This window comes from Lactuca sativa, chromosome 8, assembly GCF_002870075.4.
Source record: "Lactuca sativa cultivar Salinas chromosome 8, Lsat_Salinas_v11, whole genome shotgun sequence".
In the NCBI taxonomy this organism is placed as follows: Eukaryota; Viridiplantae; Streptophyta; class Magnoliopsida; order Asterales; family Asteraceae; genus Lactuca; species Lactuca sativa.
This window is the reverse complement of record NC_056630.2, coordinates 156,233,595-156,253,610: the sequence shown is the minus strand read 5'-3', so window position 1 is coordinate 156,253,610 and position 20,016 is coordinate 156,233,595.

The following is a 20,016-nucleotide window of genomic DNA, read 5'->3' as shown; positions in this document are numbered from 1 at the left end:
TGTTCATCAAAAGTCAAAGTGAGGAAACTTTAAGTCAACCATCTCTCCCTTATTGATTTTACATCAAACCCTTATCTTTGTTGAAATTGTCTATTTAAGTCATAGTTAATTATAGTTTGTTTCAAGTATTTCAAAACACCAAATCCCCCCATTTTATTTTTATTGTTATTTTACAAGTATTTTTACAAAGAGATTTTTCATAGAGTTATAAATTGAACCAATCTCCATGGATTCGATCCCTTTACCACTATACATTATTTTAGTGTGTAATATTTAGGGTTATTATTTGTGTTGGCCTCGACAACCACCATGCACATTGGGAAAGTTCTTATGTCGAAAACCCATCAACAAGCACCGATCAGACCTAGGGTTTCAGGTAGGGGACATGGTTCTCTTGAAGGTATCACCTTGGAAAGGTGTCATCCGGTTCAGGAAGAAGGGCAAGTTGGGCCCCAGGTACATCGGTCCATTCAGGGTTTTTGCTCGAGTGGGCCGGGTTACTTATCCTTTGAATCTTCCAGCAGAGCTTAGCTAGATCCACAGTACTTTTCATGTCTCCTAGCTGCGGAAATGATAAGTGGATGATTCAACAGTCATGACTTTGCAGGATATTCAGGTGGACGAACGCCTGAACTACATTAAGAAACCGATAATGATTCTCGATCGAAAGACGAAAACCGTAAGGAACAAGGTTGTACAATTGGTGAAGTTGCAAGGGATGCACCGCAAGGGATCCGAGTGGACTTGGGAGCCCGAGAAGGAGATGAGGGAGCACTATTTGGAGTTTTTCAGGGCAGCAGACTTCGAGGACGAAGTCTGATTCAAGTGTGGGAGAATTATACCATCTGTGACTTCAGGTAATGCTAAATTATTTAATCTTTTAATTTATTTGTTGGACTATGAGAATTAGTATTGAATCATGAGTTAGGCCTTTATTGAGTTGGGCTGGCTGAATCCATACATTGGGCGTATGCTTGGCGTACATGGAGCGTAGTAGGAACATCATATGCGGGGGTGAAGCACGTACGTGCAGCGTACAAGAGCTGACTCAAAACCCTAATTTTTAGGGTTTAGGCCATATATATATATATATATATATATATATATATATATATATATATATATATATATATATATATACACACACATCATTATCATTATGTCCCAGACCCCAGCCTCCTTAACTCAGAAACCCTAGAAACCTAATCATCTTCATCTTTGTGCGATCTTGATCTTGTGAAGTCCATTTTAGTAGCGTCGAGCATGGAAGGAGATAGAGGAAGTTGGTGAAGAAGAACTTGTGTAGCTTGAGCTTAAGGATATGATACATCATCATTATTTAGCACTCATTTAAGGTAAAAAAGCTCAAAACTTGCCTCATGAATTCTTAGATCTCTTGTAATGGGGTTTTAGACCTTTTTGGTCCCAAGAATGGAACTTTATGGTTCCAAATCCGTTTTTAGGCTTAGGGTTGCCACCCTTAGTGCTATTGGAATCCCAAAGATAGAAAAATTACCATCTTAAAGGTCTTGATGTGGCCATGCATGAGTATTTGTCATTTCTATGGAAGTAGGTTGTCATATTTCAAGTTTGCGTCCATTTGGGGGTTTGCAAGCGACCAAGTAACCGACTTTATAGGTTAAGAGACTTTATTGGACTCAGATACGTGTTTGGAGCTTTAGGTCTTAAGGGGTTAAGCTCCTTTTAAGATTATAGCTTAACATGGGAGTACGCTGGTTGTACAATCCCGGACGCACAGCGTACTAGTCATGCAGCTTGTATGCTTAGCGTACAGAGGAGTATGCCCCGTGTACTCACTAGATTTGGGCTTTGCGTTATTTGGGCCTCGGTTTCGGTTATTCCTTGGCCTTTGTTATTTTGGACAATAGTGGGCCATCAGAAATCAGTTATTTTGGCCTAAGAAATGTTTGGACTTAAGGGAAGGCCCATTTGAGGAGTTGGGCCCAATTTAGAAAATTAGGCCATTGGTGGGCCATTAGTGGGCTTGGAAAGGCTATCAAGAATTAGGCCTTTCATGTTTTTGATTTAGGCATATGTTATGGACTTGATTAGATCAGGGGTAAAATGGTAATTTTACCCTAAGAAGGATTATTGGGTTTTCACTGAGCGTTATTTTGTACTGATAGCTCGGAGAGTCGTCAGAGCAGCCGTTAGAGATTTCTTACCGTGAGATTTTGCATTCAGCTTTGCGAGGTGAGTTTCCTCCTGGTTTGAACGGGTCGAAGGCACGAATGCCGGCCCGTGTATATTATGTGTGCAGATTAGTAGCTTAGTGTGGGCAGGGCTCGTATCTTAGCATTATTTGAGTATGGATATGAACGGATTGGTAGATTTGGTTATGCTTGTTGTCTGTATGATACTTGTATGTGGTTCTTGGTTAGCTGAGTGTGGGCGGGGCCCGAATCTCACTATTAGTTGAGTGTGGGCAGGGCCCGAATCTCCTAGTTAGCTGAGTGTGGGCGAGGCCCGTATCTCCAAGATAGCTGAGTGTGGGCAAGGCCCGTATCTCACTAAGCACGGGTGGGGCCCGTAATGTATAGGGCGGGACCCGTTAGCCGAGTGTGGGCGAGGCCCATATCTCCTTGAGTATGGGCGGGGATCGTATCTCCTAGCTGCATGTTATGTGTATGGTATGTGGTAGTTTGGGAAGACTCACTAAGCTTCATGCTTACAGTTTTGGTTTCAAGTACTTCCGGTAGCAAGGGGAAGAGCTCGGGATGACTGCGTTGCACACACCATATTGTTTAGCCTGGTATGTTTACTCTAATATATTTGACAGATGTTTTGATATGGATATACCGTTTATGATGTTTTGACTTATGTTTGATGAGATTATTTTGATAACTATGGTTTTATTTAATAATTAAAAATGAAATTTTTGGTCATGATTTTTGGGATGTTTCAATTGGATCTTTCTTTTAGATGATGTGTTATGGGCTCACAAAGGAGCGCACAAAACAATGATTGGCATGTCACCTTTGTAACGACGTAAATTTTAAAACCAAATTTTTCATTTTAAAACACATAAAAACTCATAATATATTTATCAAAACAATATTTTTCAAATGTCAACACAAATCCACATAAACTATCACTATCCCAGAATCATTCACAAGGTCTCGAATCGGGGTGTACAATCAAGTCGGTGCCTTCCTGTGATCCTAAGAGGTACCTGAAACACATTACACATAACACGGTAAGCACGAAGCTTAGTGAGTTCCCCAAAATACCATACATAGCTCATTAGCCTCTCATGACTATACTCAGATAAGACCCTCCCGTTAATGTGTCTCAGTGGAACCCTCCGGTTACACAGCTCGGATGGACCCTCCAGTCCTAACTCAGTAAGCTCAAAATAATACACAACATAAATCACATAGACATAATGCAGGATATCACAATACTCAATATAAACACATAAGACTCTCCGGTCACACAAAGGTTAGCACTCTAGGTGAGTATAGTGAGAAGACTCACCTCGTAAGCAAGCAAGTAAATAATCTCATACACGAATCTCGAACTAGCCTCCGCCTAATACGTAATATAATTATCTCTAATTAACATTTAATTCACGACTCTAAGTAAACTAGGTTATTCTCTCTCTCAAACTCTTGGAATGGGTAAAAGACCATCTTACCCCTCCATGGTCCCTATAACCCCTACCTTGACCAAAACCTTAAAGTCAATAGAAATCAACACTCGAGTCACCTGTCCTTGTTGACCTGACTCGTCGAGTCCCCATTGTTCCTTCAGAACATTGCGAAAACCCAACTTAACTCGTTGAGTTGTCTCATCAACTCGCCAAGTTACCCATGTCCAGACTCATCGGGGAAAACCCTAGGCGACTAGTCGAGTCCCTTAAGTCAAATTCTCATTCAGACGTTTTAATGCAGAACCCATGCCCCATACTCCAGATCTGACTTCTTAAGGCTCGATTATAACGTAAAGCTTCGATCTTTACGTTCAAGCATGGAATATTTGCTCCATAATGCCAATTCAAGCTCTAACAAGGGTTAGATGCACATGATCTTATCTTTAGCTCAATAAAGTTCGGGTATTTGGACTCACAGGACCTTTTACACTCCAGATCTGAGGTTTCAGCCTCAAATCATGCTCAAAGGACTCAAATGACACAAAAAGAGATGGGACAAACCCTAGAAACTCCTAAAACAAGATCTCATAAGGAAATGATCAAGTTAACATCTTTTTACCTCCAACTGAAACAAAACTCTGATGAACCTCTAGATCCACAGCCTGCTCTTGATCCAAGCTTTGATACTCTCCTCTTCTCCTTCAAAAGTGCACTAATAACTACAAGATTAGCTCATCTCTCACTCTTTAGCTCAAGTGGACGATTAGGGTTTCTCTCAAGGGTGTAAGGTGACTAGTGAGGCAGAAATGAGGGCTTAAGTCCCCTTAAATAGGTCACAAGCCTGGGGATTTAGGGTTTCCTCACACAGCGCCAACTCGGCGAGTCTACTCTCTGACACGTTGAGTCGGTCATTAAACCCACGTGACCATTCCAACTCTACTCGACGAGTCGGACACACAACTCGTCGAGTCACTCATTAGATCCCAAAAATAAATAAATAAATATATTTAATACCTAGGAGTCGGGATGTTACAACCTTATAGGATAATTTACACAGAACGTGTCGACTTCCAGTGAAACTGGAGCATCAAGCGTACAGGCAGTCAAGAAGCTAAACACACAACTACAATTTGGAACTAAGTCCAAAATCTCACTCATTAGGTCTAAAAGTAGTCCACTAACTAGCCCATCAATAATCTAAAACCCATTAGGCCCACCAAGGCCCAATAATAAATGGGCTCTCCTGAGGCCCAACTCTCAAATCTAATTGGCAAGCCCAACTCAAGGGCCCAAAGCACATACATATATTCCTTTGGTCCAAAACCCTGTTGCAACCAACCCAAACTCCAGGCCCAACACTCAAGGCCCAAAATGAGACTTAGCCCAAAAGTCCACAGTGAGGTTACGTGGGGATTACCTCCATTGGTACACTCAGCATACTCATGAATCCAGATTGGCCATCGGGGAGTATTGGGATTATGCTCAGCATACGTCCCAGCTTCACTCTTTCTACTCATTTGGTCTTAATCAGTTAAGACCTTGGCTCATATCACAGATCTGGACTACCTAAAATCTCTTACTCCATAAAGTCATTGACTGTAATCCTTGGCATGGCGGATAAGGTCACAAACACACAAAACTCTCACTCTCTTATCTCAAAATGCTCATATCTCATGCATGGCATGATTCCAACGTCCAAGTCTTGATTTTTATGACATTACATTACCGAATACACTCAAAGGGGTTGATCATAGTCTCTGGAGCTCAAATATCACATAAAGTCTCTAAAATACTCTATTATGATGCACATAACAAAAGAGTGAGAAAGCTTGAAGCTTTATACCTATATATGAAGCTCGCAACACATATATGCTCAGATCTAAGGGCCTAGACTCTCACTCCTTCTTCTCCAAAGCTTCATCTTCACTCTCAGAACACACAAATCACTTAAGGCTCTCAAATGGACACACACACAAGTCAAGAACGAGGATTAAGGATTGAGAGGGTTTATTGTCTGAGGAATGTGGCCAAGAATGAGGCCATCTCATTCTTTATATAGGGATACCCCTCAACTAGGGTTTTTCATTCAGTTCCTAGTATGCCCAGCGTACTAGGTGGCTACGCTAAAAAGTCACGTACATGAGTACGCTAAGCGTACACACACGTACGCCCAGCTTACTCAGCTGCCACCTTTCTCAAATAAGGGAATTATCATACCAAAACTTCAAACATCCATAGCTTCCTCGATATAACTCCATTTCCAATGAACCTCATACCCATGGAAAGGTGACGAGATGCCCTACGCTTCTAGCAACTCGTCACAACCCCGAGGCTTCCCCATGTGCGGGTTGCAGCCCATAAACACTAATTACAGACAATCTGAAATAGGATGTTACAATTCTCCCCCACTTGAATTAGATATCGCCCTCGAAATCGCTCCTTATCAACCCATAGATCGAACCCAAAAACCCGAGAAGCACCACCGAAAGGACCTCATATCATACAACAATCTCTTCCAAAGACACCTGGACCCAACATGAACTCTTGACCCCGAAGAAGGTCAGACCCTTCTACCGCTGTGGTACTCGATTTGACTCTCTCCAGAACTTGAAAACTCTAGTGGTCTGTCTCCCTGCCAGACCACCCTCGCAAAATATCATCATGTTAATTGCTCATCGAATAACAGACTCTAAGAGCACTCTACCAACTCTGAGTCTTTAATCGATCCTCGTTGAACTCAAGAGGAACGAAAAGTTCATATCCCACTAAGGACCCACCGCCTGAACAACTATCAAAACTCTCCCGAAGGAAATGATCCTCAAAACTCTGTCCTCGGGCACAAGAAAGCGGTCAAACCAGCTCGGAACAATCCTCTGACACCCTTAATCCTAAGCCCCAGTTCATCTTAAATGTCCCTTCCAACATTGAGCACCAGGTCAACTCCGACCTAATAGTTGAACCTCCAAAGTTTACCCCCTGCGCACCCAATAAAACGGCTTACCGGCTTCCTTCTCACGATAACTATCTCGGCTCATTGTGACACACAAGTCACGAAGTTCACTTTACCCCAAGTGAAGACTACAACCCCACCTGAAGTCATCTCACCTCCGACCTCTTACGTCTACCACCTACTGGTTCCATGCGTCTCGTGGGTCTTCCCATACCAACGAAACTAGCGCACTCTGGTCTAAGACATCAGATGGAGATCACGACCCCTCAAAATGGAACCCATCTACAAAACTGGAACCTCATCTCACTTACTCAATACATGAATTGACCCAAACTCAACTCGAGAGTCTCATTTAAGAGAAAAATTGGAACCACTCATTTACAACCTGGTACTCAACTCATGACCCAAGATTCGCGAATTTATGCACACCCAATCTCTCCAATTCCTTCCGATTACAATAATCCCTTCTCAACCCATGGTATAACAATTCTCGACCGCCACAGAGACCCCAGTCTCGCCCCTGTTCCGGCAACAAGGTTCCCGAAGACTCAAGTGGTAAGGCTACCCAAGCCTAAGAACTCCTCTGCGTCATACTCTAACTAGTGAATACTACAGCTCCCTGCAGAATAGGATTCACTCTTATCGACTACTGAGTGCTATGGTCCCCCCCCCCCCCGGTAGTCTTAGGATACTCCTTTATGGACTAATGAATGCTACGACTCCCTGCAGACTTACGAAACCCTCTCACTGACTCGTGAATGCTACCGCTCCCCGCACTATCACAATGCTCTCTTGCTAACCAGTGAATACTAAGGCTCCCCGCAGTATCACGACACTCTATCGTTGAATAGCAAATACTACAGCTCCCCGCTGTATCATAACACTCTCTTGCTATCCAGTGAATACTACGGCTCCCTGGAGTATCACTACACTCTCTCGCTGAATAGCGAATACTATGGCTCCCCGCAGTACCACGACACTCTCTTGCTGACTAGTGAGTACTACGGCTCCTCGTAGTACCACGATACCCTCTCCCACTAACTCATGGATGGTACGGCTCCCCGTAGTCTTACAGCAATCTCTCGCTCACTAACTCACCATGGGATCACTCCTTGGTTTCTCTTGACAATCGCAAGCGATTACTCCCACCCGAATGCACTTGCTCTCTTATCAAACCATAATCTTGTCATCAAGTCATCACTACCCTGAGTTCTCCAACTCATGCTCCGCAACTCAACATAGATAGGTGCTTACACCCACCCAGCTTATGCACCACCACTCCTGATGTAACTTCTCACAGGCAAGGCACTAGTCTCAGCACATATACACCCTTAGACAGTCCCACTCCAGCGACAATTAACTAATGGGTTCCAACTGGAACAAAAATCACTCAGGTACCTCGGTACAGGATCACAACATCTCACGATGTCTTGTCTCAACCACTGATCTTCCACTTACACAACTTGAAACCTAGAAATATTCCCATCTCACAAATTGAAGCACGGTGGAATCGTCAACGACTGAAAACACGTTGACAAAAATCCGAAGCTCTACCTTCTACTGATCACCACCCATACGAAAATACTCATACCGAATCTCAAATTGGTTTACAATTCAATTGCTGCCCCTCCTGGAGTATAGATTACAATCTATACCTATACCCACAAATCTCAGCTATTGCACCCTGACTCAGCGACCCAACCACCTCGAACTCATATTTGCAAACCCGAAAAATCCCTGGTCACAATAAATTCTCTGACCAATGGCCACCTGCGGTGGATTCAGTCATCCTTTCTTAAGCACATACACATACATCATCTCGTCTCATCCACGAATAACCCAGGTCTCATGTGTCGGCACTGCAGATCTCCATAACCAGTTCTCTAACCGCACTTGAACGGATGGCTAATCCTCTCAATAGAATGCCCAGTTCTCCCCCACTTGGGGTTTGAACCATCACCAATTGGCATACCAACAATCTACTCCATAGACTGTTTCACCAGGTATGTCACACTTGACTCTTGGAACGTACCACATAATCACTCAATGATCTTCCAAATGGAAACCAAGAAACTCCAAATATCCCATAACTCAGACAAAAATCTCAGAATCCTCCCAACGTGACTGCCTTTAGTCATCTCGAAACCTTATATTGATATATCGCCGGATACCCCACCTGTTCCGAATTAGTCCTGACTCTGAGTCCGGAAATAATGCACTATCACGCACCTCGTCTCTAATTCCTCGACCAGCCTCCCATCGTAGGAATCATCATAAAATCAAGAGACCTCACTCTCACAATCGATACAAAACGTAGATAACGAGGGCCACCGCCCGATATACTCCTTTTGATCACCTAGAACTACTGCTAAGAGTATATCTCCCTCAATAAGGCACCTCCTTGTTCTCTTCCATCTTAGTCCCACTAATGACTCTCTTGTGGTATAAAAATACCTCGCAGCAAACATACTATCCAAATACTCTGGTGAAAAGGTTGCAACCCTATGCTACCCTAAGGGGTTTACCTCCAAACTCTGAAACCGGAAGATCGTTATCTCTTTTACTTCTCCCGAAAAACGGGGACAACGCAACTCTTGTCACAGAAGATGACGTCTCATCTATTGGTCAATTGCTCAACTCATACTGCGATCCTTCAATAAACATCATCTCTACTCATCCCGGAGTCTTGCGACTTCAACTGGCATCTCACCAAAAATCCCTTGAAAACTAACTCGATTTCCTTCTCAAGGTATGCTCCATTGAAACTCGTTCGACAGGGCCCTCTGACCCAACACTCTATCATATCTGCTCTCTATCTAATCAATCACAATGAGAGAACTGGTAAACTCTGATGCACTAACCGCCATGAATCATGGTACTCGAACCATGTGATCACTTCCCAATCTACTACAAATCATGGTACTCGAACCATGTTATCACCTCTCAATCTTCTACAAATCATGGTACACGAACCATGTTATCACCTCTCAATCTTCTACGAATAATGGCTCTCGAACCATGTTATCACCTCTCAATCTACTACTTAGAACCTATGGAATTCACCTTGTTTCAGGTATGGGTCCTTTGCTTTCAGTAGTATGGGCCCATACTACCTGCCACATCTTCCCATACTTTCCACACGGATTGTCCCAAATTTCCTAAGTAGCTGCTCAACCTTCGATCACCAATCCCGTTAAACCTGGTCGCTCCCCAGCGAATACTCTCCTCTATCAGTGTACTCAGCGGACTAAGGTCACTCCCTAGGCTCTTCCTAGGTTCTCTCACTTCTCTGTCATCAGCTGCTGAAGAACTCCTTATGTTGCCAGCCATCTATCTCTTGATATCGTCATATTCACTTAGTAGTTGACTCCCATCATCAAGAGTTCCACAAAGCACGAAGCAAGCTAATTCGGGCATCGAATAATCTCCACCAACACGTAAAACTACTCTAGGTTACAAATCCACTTGCTCTACTCACACTCAAAAGGTATCACCAAACTCAAGTAACCCTACCCCTTGCGGGTATCTAATTACTCCCTCAATAGGCTCCTCCAATGCTCATCTAGGTATCTCTCCTAGATTACTCCTCTACTCAAAGCACATCACAGATAGAAAAATTCATAGGCTAAGACATCACAAATTAGGCAACTGTAGCCCAAAAATATGAAATACCTAGCCTATAATCTAGCATGCAACACCAATATCTTAATAATAACTCTTAACACAAATAAGTAAGGGTATTTTGGAAATCACCATTCGGGCTCTAGCTAATTGTACACACTGCTCCTTCTCTTTTTCTCTTAGAAACTCTTGCTCATTTTAGAAAAATCTCATTTATTTTGAAAACTTTTCTCAAATCCTCAGTTTGAGTCCAGATATACCAGAAGGTGCATCCGAATCCCTCAAACCAAGGCTCTAATACCAACTTGTAACACCGTAAATTTTCAAACAAAATTTTCATTTAAAATCACATAATTCTCATAACACTTTTCACAAAAAATCTCATTTATTTTATTTACAAAACTCAACTCCATAATTGTTTGATTAATAATCTAGGATCCTCAAAACATAACTCTTTCTCTGGTGTGTAGAATCAAGTTAGTGTCTTCCCTCGATCCTGAGAAAAACCTGAAACACATATCACATAACACGGTAAACACGAAGCTTAGTGAGTTCCCCAAAATACCACACATATCTCAGTAGCCTCTCATGGCTATACTCAGATAAGACCCTCCGGTCAATGCGTCTCAGTGGGACCATCCGGTCCCAAAACTCGGGTGGACCCTCCGGTCCTAACTCAACAAGCTCATAATAATAATACTCACCATAAATCACAAATACATAATGCATAATATCAAAGTACTCAATAAAAACACATAAGACACTCCGATCACTCAAGAATTACAACTCTAGGTAAAGTATAAGGAGAAGACTCGCCTCGGATGATAAACAACCCCTATAAACACTATTGTTGCGCACCGACCTCTATCTCTGAGCCAAACCCACAATTAACCCAATTAGGAACTAAGTCCAAACTCTCACTTATTAGGTGCAAAGGTAGTCCACTAACCAGCCCATCAATAATATAAAACCCATTGGGCCCACCAAGGCTCAATAATAAATGGGCTCTCCCGAGGCCCAACACTCAAATCTAAATGGCAAGCCCAACTCAAGGGCCCAAAGAACCTATATATATATATATATATATATATATATATATATATATATATATATATATATATATTCCTCTGGTCCAAAACCCTATTACAACCATCCCAAACTCCATGCCCAACACTCAAGGCCCAAAATGAAACTTATCCCAAAAGTCCACACTAAGGGTACACAGGGTGTGCCTCCCTTGGTACGCTCAGCGTACTCACAAATCCAGATTGGTCATCGGGGACACTTGGTCAGTACACAGGGTGTACTGGGATTACACTCAGCGTACGTCCCAGTTTCACTCTTTGTACTCATATGGTCTTAATCGGTTAAGACCTTCGCTCATGTCATAGATCTGGACTCCCTAAAAGCTCTTACTCCATAAAGTCAGTGGCTTTAAGCCTTGGCATGGCTGATAAGGTCACAAACACACAAAACTCTCATCTCTTATCTCAAAATGCTCATATCTCATGCATGGCTTGATTCCAACGTCCAAGTCTTGTTTTTTATGACATTACACCACCAAATACACTTAAAGGGGTTGATCATAGTCTCTGTAGCTCAAATAACACATAAAGTCTCCAACATTTCTTGGAAAAAACCCTAAAATACTCTATTATGATGCACAAAAGAAAAGAGTGAGTAAGCTTGAAGCTTTATACCTCTATATGAAGCTCCCAACACATATATGCTCAGATCTAAGGGCCTGGACTCTCACTCCTTCTCCAAAGCTTCTTCTTCACTCCAAGAACACACAAAATCACTTAAGGCTCTCAAATGGAGACACACAAGCTTAGGAATGAGGATTAGGGTTTGAGAGGGTTTATTTTCTGAGGAAGGTGGCCAGGAATGAGGCCATCTCATTGTTTATATAGGGGCACCCCTCAATTAGGTTTTTTCATTCAGTGCCAAGTACCCCCAGAGTACCCTCTATACGCCCAGCATACTAGGTGGCTCCGCTTAAAAGTCACGCGCATGAGTACGCTAAGCGTACACACACGTACGTCCAGCATACTCAGTTGCCACCTTTCTCAAATAAGGGACTTATCCTACCAAAAATTCAAATTTCCATAGCTTCCTCAATATAACTCTGTTTCCAATGAACCTCATACCCACAGTAAGGTGACAAGATGCCTTACGCTTCTAGCAACTCGTCATAACCCCAAGGCTTCCCCATGACCGGGTTGCGGCCCACAAACCCTAATGGCTTACGATCCAAAACAGGTTGTTACAATTCATGTCAGTCAACTTTGCGACCTCATTCATGCCCCTACCCAGGACACATACGGTCCCAACAAAATTCGTTTTCTCCGTCCTGATACTTTTCATGTAGCCACTTTTTAGAAATCAATAACTAGTCTTGAATCCTACGATTCTTTTATATTTCTACATACTAGTATTATCCATCCCGTCTTCAAGATTTGCTTTAAGATATGTCTAAAATCCTTTTTGCTCAAACCGAACAACCAAAGTTGGAAAAGCATAACTTAAATTACTTTGGTGCATGGCGACCGAACACACCATTTGCATTGGGGTCACTAGATAGTAAAGAGACTCTTGAAAGTCACTCGTTTACAAGCTGGTAAGATTGTTTGCAACGACATAACGACCCTAATTGCTGACGTTTTTAGCAGACATATTCCTGAAGACTGTCAATTATTTGTGGATGATACATGCCTTTCCGTACAGACATGTATCGCCCATCCTCGGTGGGTCATATTTTTGCTAGATATCTTCTGGTCATAGATCCTTCCGCGATCGCCTTAGCTGACCCCATCGGTTCTACAAAGTGGCGTTTGCATTAAATTTATCACATGATGTTGTTGAACCCGCATCTCAATACTAGAACATCCCACCACACCATTATGGTCACCTGTCATCTTCCCACCATCCTGGATGCTCCCTCATCTTCCACCTTACATCCAGACTACGAGAAGCCTAGTCCTATCCAAGCCATCCACCACGATTATTATGAGCAGCCTCACCCTATGTAGGCTGAATTTCAGGATGCACCCCAATCCATCCAACCCCCTCATATTGACCTCAATTCCCCTATCACTTACCATCATTATCTTGGGCTCCGTTAGGACATTTCTGATATTCGTCAGGACATTTCTGACGTCCTTCAAGACATTTCTCACATTTGTACTAATCTTTAGCGTAGAGGTACAACTTTTGGGAATTTTAGGAATGCTTTCGACTACTTCCAATAGAAGTTGTTCCAGTAGCTCCCACACCTGCCTCCAACCATCCTCAAGAGATTCTTATCTCCAGCCTTCCCAAGCATTGAGGAAAATGCTTAATTTTATGCTTGGGGAGCGGATTTGTTGTAAGTTGTAAAATCTTTATTTTTTTTAAAAAAAATTTAAATTTTCAAAAATTACAAAAATATTTTTATTTTTGTCTTACTTTTTTCGAAAAAAATGAACAACCCAAAAATATTTTCATCTTTAGTTTGGCTTTAGCTTTTTCTTTTTAGTCATAAAAATCAATACAAAAACTAAATTAAAAAAATACAAAAATATTTTCTGGTTTTGTATGTTGTATTTATAAAACAAAAATTCCCAAAAATATTTTTATTTAGCATGTTTTTCTGCATGAGAAAAAAAGCGAGATAATGATACTATTTACTCTCGATGGCTCTGAAAATATCAAAAATAAAAGTTTGAAGCAATCATATCAATACTGGTAAGTTCAGTAGTACTTCTCATAACGAGGGGTCGTAAAACACCGTTAACTGAAACGTCAACTATAAAATAATAAAAAGAAATGTATACCAAAATGCTGTGTGAGCGGGGATAAAACAGTTTTAGAACTATTTGTTTTGAAATATTTACCAAGAACCTTGATTGACAAGTTTGGAATCACAAAACATGGCCTTATTTGTTGACATGCGTTACCCTCATAGTAACAGAGAGCTATATATATTTTATTCACACAACCAACAAATTTTGAAGAAATGAGCAAAAGTGTCACATTCGAGCTCGAAGGGAGTACAAACTGTCAAATTCGGTACCTAATTGAAAAAAAATAGCAAAAAGGACGATTGAAGAACTCAAACCGAAGGCAAGTTCAATCCAATTAAGAGCCACCTTAAAGACAAATTTGGTGCAACTAAAGAACTGTGTGATATGGTGTATAACGCTCTTAGAAAAAGTGAAAACATAGAGCTCTGAACCCAATGGGAGGGTCGACTGCTTCCGCGAGAGCTGATTTGGAAATGACGGGTTCTTAATGATGACTCGCGGCCGGTTCTTAATCATTTAGTCATAAGGACATGAAATTCTAAAACATGCTATTCTCTCAAGCAAGGTTAATTAAGGTATAAAGTTTAAATAACAGTTATAATTGCTTTATTGGCTCACACCGTTGAGCTTCTTCCTGACTTTCGGAGTTTGTGAAAGATGGAAGGTATTGCAATGATCGTCTAGGTAGTGATTCTATTGGAGCTTCCTTGGTTTAGAGTCTGATCGTGTGAAAAAAAATCAATAAAAAGAAAAAAAAGCAGAGTGATTTTCATATTTTGTTATGTTTTATTTCCATTTTGTTTATCATTCTTGCATGCATATTTTAATTTTATGTTCTTATTTTATTTCCTTTTCTTTGGTTATTGTTTGTGTTAGATTGAAGTTCCATTTAATTGGTCTAGTTTTGTTTAGGATTCCTCGCCATTACCTTTACATCCCTTATTCGATTCTGATGCCTATTCTTCCCTTACGCGAGCACAAGTAAGGATGATGAATGGAACGTTTCTTAGATGCATTTTATATGCATGTTTTAGCGTGTTTTTCATGATATTTTCATATAAAAAGCCAACTATCTCCCTTGTATTGTTGTAATTTGTGTATTACTCACTATATTCATAGAATGCCTTGAACTACTCACTTTTGTTATTATTTTCACGGAAAATTGAAGTGGAAGGAGGATACGAAATTTTTATGAAGCATTTTATGAAGCATAAGAGCTTAATTGGAGTTGGAAACTGAGGATGGATGTTGGGGAATGACCAAAAGTAGTTTAATTGGAAGGATGACGTCCGATTCGCAAGAAAAAGCAAAAACAAGATCGTGCTTTTGGAAAAGCACAATTGCATTTGATGATCGAGGTTTAGCTGTCACAATAAAAACCATTTGATGAAGGAATTCAAAAACATGATCATGGTTTTGGAAAACTACGATCGCATTTTCCTTTCGAGGTTCCAAAAAGTCCCGAAATGGAAATGTATTTCATTGAAATGGTCTTGGACATGTTTTGACCAAAAATGTGATCGTGTTTGTCAAAAGCACAACTGTGGAAAGGTTCTTTGACTTGTTGGACATATAAATAGAAGCTCATAACCCTCCAGTGAACCCTAACATCGATTCCAAACGATTTGTGGCGATTTTATGAAGGTTTTTGGTGAAGAACGAAGAACTAAAGAGCAGGATCCATTATGTAATTCTTTTCTAGTAAGATTTGTCATTCAACACTCGTTTTAATCTTTTATAATTAGATTTTAGCCATGTCAGGCTAAAAACCCTAGATTTCGGTTTCACATAGACTCGACTTTCGTGCAAGTAATCATTAGGCACGATTTTTTTATTGTGATTTGTGTTTAGTTTGTTCAGTTTTATGCTTAATTGAATGTTTGATTTTGATTCAATTTCTATTGGTCACTTTTATTGTTATTGAGTCATTCTAGTTAAGTGATTGTTTAGATATGTAATTGTCTTAATTAATCAGTAAAAGACAAATATATTAGATTGGTTTTATGTCAAGTATTTAACTCTAATATAAATTAATCAGACAAGTTTTAGGTTTCCGAGTTTGTGAGAAGTATTAAACTTTACTGGGTATTTGATGTTGTTTTTAATGCTACTTTTCTCAATTAATTAAGAGTTTGTTTATTTAATTCGGTAAAAAGTAAGGTTTAATTTAAAGAGCTTATTTTGGTTAAACATTTTAGTAAAATAAGATTGTTAGAGCTTATTAATGTTTTCTAGTACCAGTTTAAACAGGGCCCAATTCAAACAATTAGGTTGAAGGTTATTTGCATGATTTGAAGAGTCGTTGTGGAATTGAAATTGCCTTTTAATCGCCAAACACCCCATTCCCCCATTTAAATTTCTATCAAACTAGTGTGTTCCTTATGCAAGAAAGGCATAGACTTTAGGACGTGTCCCTGTGGATTTGACTCTGCTTTCCTGTACTACCGCTTAGTTTATCCGAGCAAGATTTTTATACATATTAATTATTTTCTTATTCACTTATGACACGTCTTAACATCTACTTACGAGGGGTAATTTATAGACTAGATTTAGTGGGGTGTTTAAAGTGGGATTTCCAAACAGTATACTATGCATACCAAATGAACCCTACCTCCAATATGATCTTACCTGGTTATTCCTTACTTGATAGATCTTGATGTAGATATTGGGATTATTCAGGAATCTGGGCTATAATTACTCACGAGCAATATATGACTAAGACTTAGTGAGATTCATACCTAGGTTTTTCGAAAGGAAAAAATAAAGGGTTAGACGAAGTGTTGCCCAAATCACAAGTCGTGAACGTTTAAAAACTGAGTGCATAGTAACTTTCATCTTAAAGATAGAAATGAAGTGCTTGTATGAATAAATGCCATATGTGCTCATTATTTGTATCTATGTTAGGTGAAATAATATTTTACTTGATTTTATTGCATATGTATTTTCATACTTATAATATATTGGGTATCGAAAGGTGATGAGAGATGAAAAATGATAAGGAAAGGCCATGAATTTTATAGTACTATCGTACTAGCAATGTAGTCATCTGACAGAGTATATATGACAACCAAAGACTATTCTAGGCAGTCCAGTGGAACACTGGAAGGCTCGCAACCTGTAGGGGATGAACTATGTGTTCATGCAATGTACTTGTTGGGTTTTAAGCACTATAACACTCCTATGGTGCACATGAAACCCTAGATTCTTTGGATCTATGTTTTCTCTAACTATACATGCATTTTCAATTTTCCAAATCATACATCCTAACTAGCATATAATGAAGGATATACAATATAAAACTCATAGTTTGATGAATACATCTTATTTAGTTTGAAGTTCTTGGCCTTAAAAAGCTTTAACACCTCAAGTGGGATACCTCTAATGTGTCACAAACACCAAATGCAAGAGAAGGCTTGAGAGAATAGACTAGTTACCTCAAAATCGATTATCACTCTATTAGAATGAATAGGGCAACTGATTTTGGCTCTAGGGGTGTGCTTTTATAGTGTTCCAAAGGCTAGGGTTTCATCCATGTAAACCCTATGACCCTTCATATTACTTAGGCTCCATGGGTTAAACCTCTATGGACTTTCATATTGGTTTAGCCCATCCTAATTAACCATGGATCATTGGCCCACACTATAAGAATCATTGATTTACTTAATTAGTCCTCGTATATTTAATCAGTCTCTTTTGATCACTAAATTAATTCCAAATTAATTCTTGATCAATACTAATTAAATAATATGATTTCTCAATTAATATATTAGACTTATAATATATTAATAAATCACAAATAACCTTATTCTCAAAAGTCAATCTTATCAAATTACACTGTTGAAGGTAACCCAAAAGCACCATGCTACAATCGGGTCAAGTACATCCCAGTTATAGTTATGGGCTTAGACACCTAATCCAATAGTCTCCCACTTGGATAAGTCTAATAACTATACCTGCCAATGCAACTTCAATATCCGATTAGCAATCGTAGCTTTCAAAAGCTATTGTCGAACTCTAACCCAGTCAGTGACACGTCCTTTACATAAGGGATCATATATTCCTCTATTCTTCAAGATATCATGCAAACAAATACATGGAACATAGTCATACTTAATTTCCTGCAGTTTGTTTCCCGATTTCTGATTTGTCTGACATAGAACATAATTGAACACATCAATTTAGTTCTGACCGGGCCCATCACATAAGTCAAAAAAAATCATTGAGGGGCCCAAGATATTGCTTTTAATCCTCTTAGGATAAAAAGAACAGATAAACTTCGACATTATATACTCGTACTAACTACTCGTTAAATCATTCACAACAATACGTTTTATAACATCAAGTTACTGATGCGTTTTCGTATCATCAATGCACAGCCAACTCGTAGTCAAAAACTCATATATCTTGGCTTGAAGATTATATGATATTATCGTCTCACAATCACTTGTTATATATTCCATGAAGTGATTCAGGTGAGCGTGGGTTTAATCCAATACTCAAATCTTATTTCAAGAGTACTCATGAATGTTGCAGCTTACTTTTGCTACGTCTAACACCTTAGACAATCTACAAGCTAATTTCATTACAGTCTAGCCTCACAACACAATAACTTTACTTATAAATAAAACTCATTTTATTTAATAATTAAATTTCAATTATAGTTTAGCTATTACAAGTTTCCAAATATTTATCTAATCACCAAAACTAATATCGTCCGTTAGCCCAATGCCCCTTGCATGCTGCAAGTGCCTAACCCTACTTAGTCCCTTCGTGAGGGGATCTGTTGGGTTGTCCTATGATGATATTCTCTGCACAGCAAGGTTCCTTCTTCTACTTGATGTCTTATGAAGTGGTACTTTCTGTCGATATGCTTGGATCTACCATTATCTCTTGGTTTCTTGGTTAAGGCAACCGCCCCTTCATTATCGCAGAAAATCTCCACAAGCTCCTTTATGGACGTCACAACTCCAAGGTCTCCGATAAAGTTCTTCAACCATATCGCCTCTTTCGATGCTTTGCTCGTTGCAATATACTCTGATTTACATGTTGAATCAGCTACAGTCTCCTGCTTGGAACTTTTCCATGATACTGCTCCTCCATTTAGTGTAAACACCCAGCCCGACTGAGAGCGCAAATTATTTCTGTCGGTCTGAAAACTGGCATCACAATATCTTGTCACTCTTAAATTAGCATTCCCACCAAGTGTAAGGACCCAGTCCTTAGTCCTCCGCAGGTACTTAATAATGTTCATTATTGCAGTTCAGTGAGCTCTACTAGGATTCCCTTGATATCTGTTGACCATGCTCAAAGCAAAGGCCACATCAGGGTTAGTACAATTCGTAGCGTACATGATCGAGCCAATTGCGGAAGCATATGGTACTCGACTCATCTTTGCTATCTCAGCCTCTGTATTCGGACTCTGAGTCTTGCTTAGTTTGGTATTGCTTTGGATAGACAAGTCACCTTTCTTGGAGTTCTCCATGATGAAATGCTTCAACACCTAGTCCAAGTAGGTAATTTTACTAAGTCCTATTAGTCTTTTACTCATGTTTCTCAATATCCTTATCCCTAGAATATAGTGTAACGCCCGTAGATCCGGGCTAGTCAATTTAGACACGATAAGCATTAAAAGCGACTTCTTGATAAAAGATTATTTAGAATGAATAATCTTAACTAGGTTGTGGTGGTCGTGACAAGGATTTCGGATATGTAAAGAATGCTGAAATCCGAGTTATAACGAAGAAGTTATAACTTGTCGAAGTTTCTTGACAGAACCGGTACGACACTGCATGACGTAAATAGTGAATTTACGATAGAGCGATATTTAGCCTTAGTGATCTAAACGAAGGTCATAGAATACGTTAAACTGAGAGCGTGCATAAAAAGAATGTCTAAATATGACTTCGTATGAGGAAGTTATAATTTTTCGAAGTTTCGACTTAGCAGTATGCAGCCTAAAGTTTGAATATGAGATCAAGTGATTTGTAGCCGAAACAATCTAAACAAGAATCGAAGATCTCATGTTTAGTAGTCCAATGGTAAAAAGA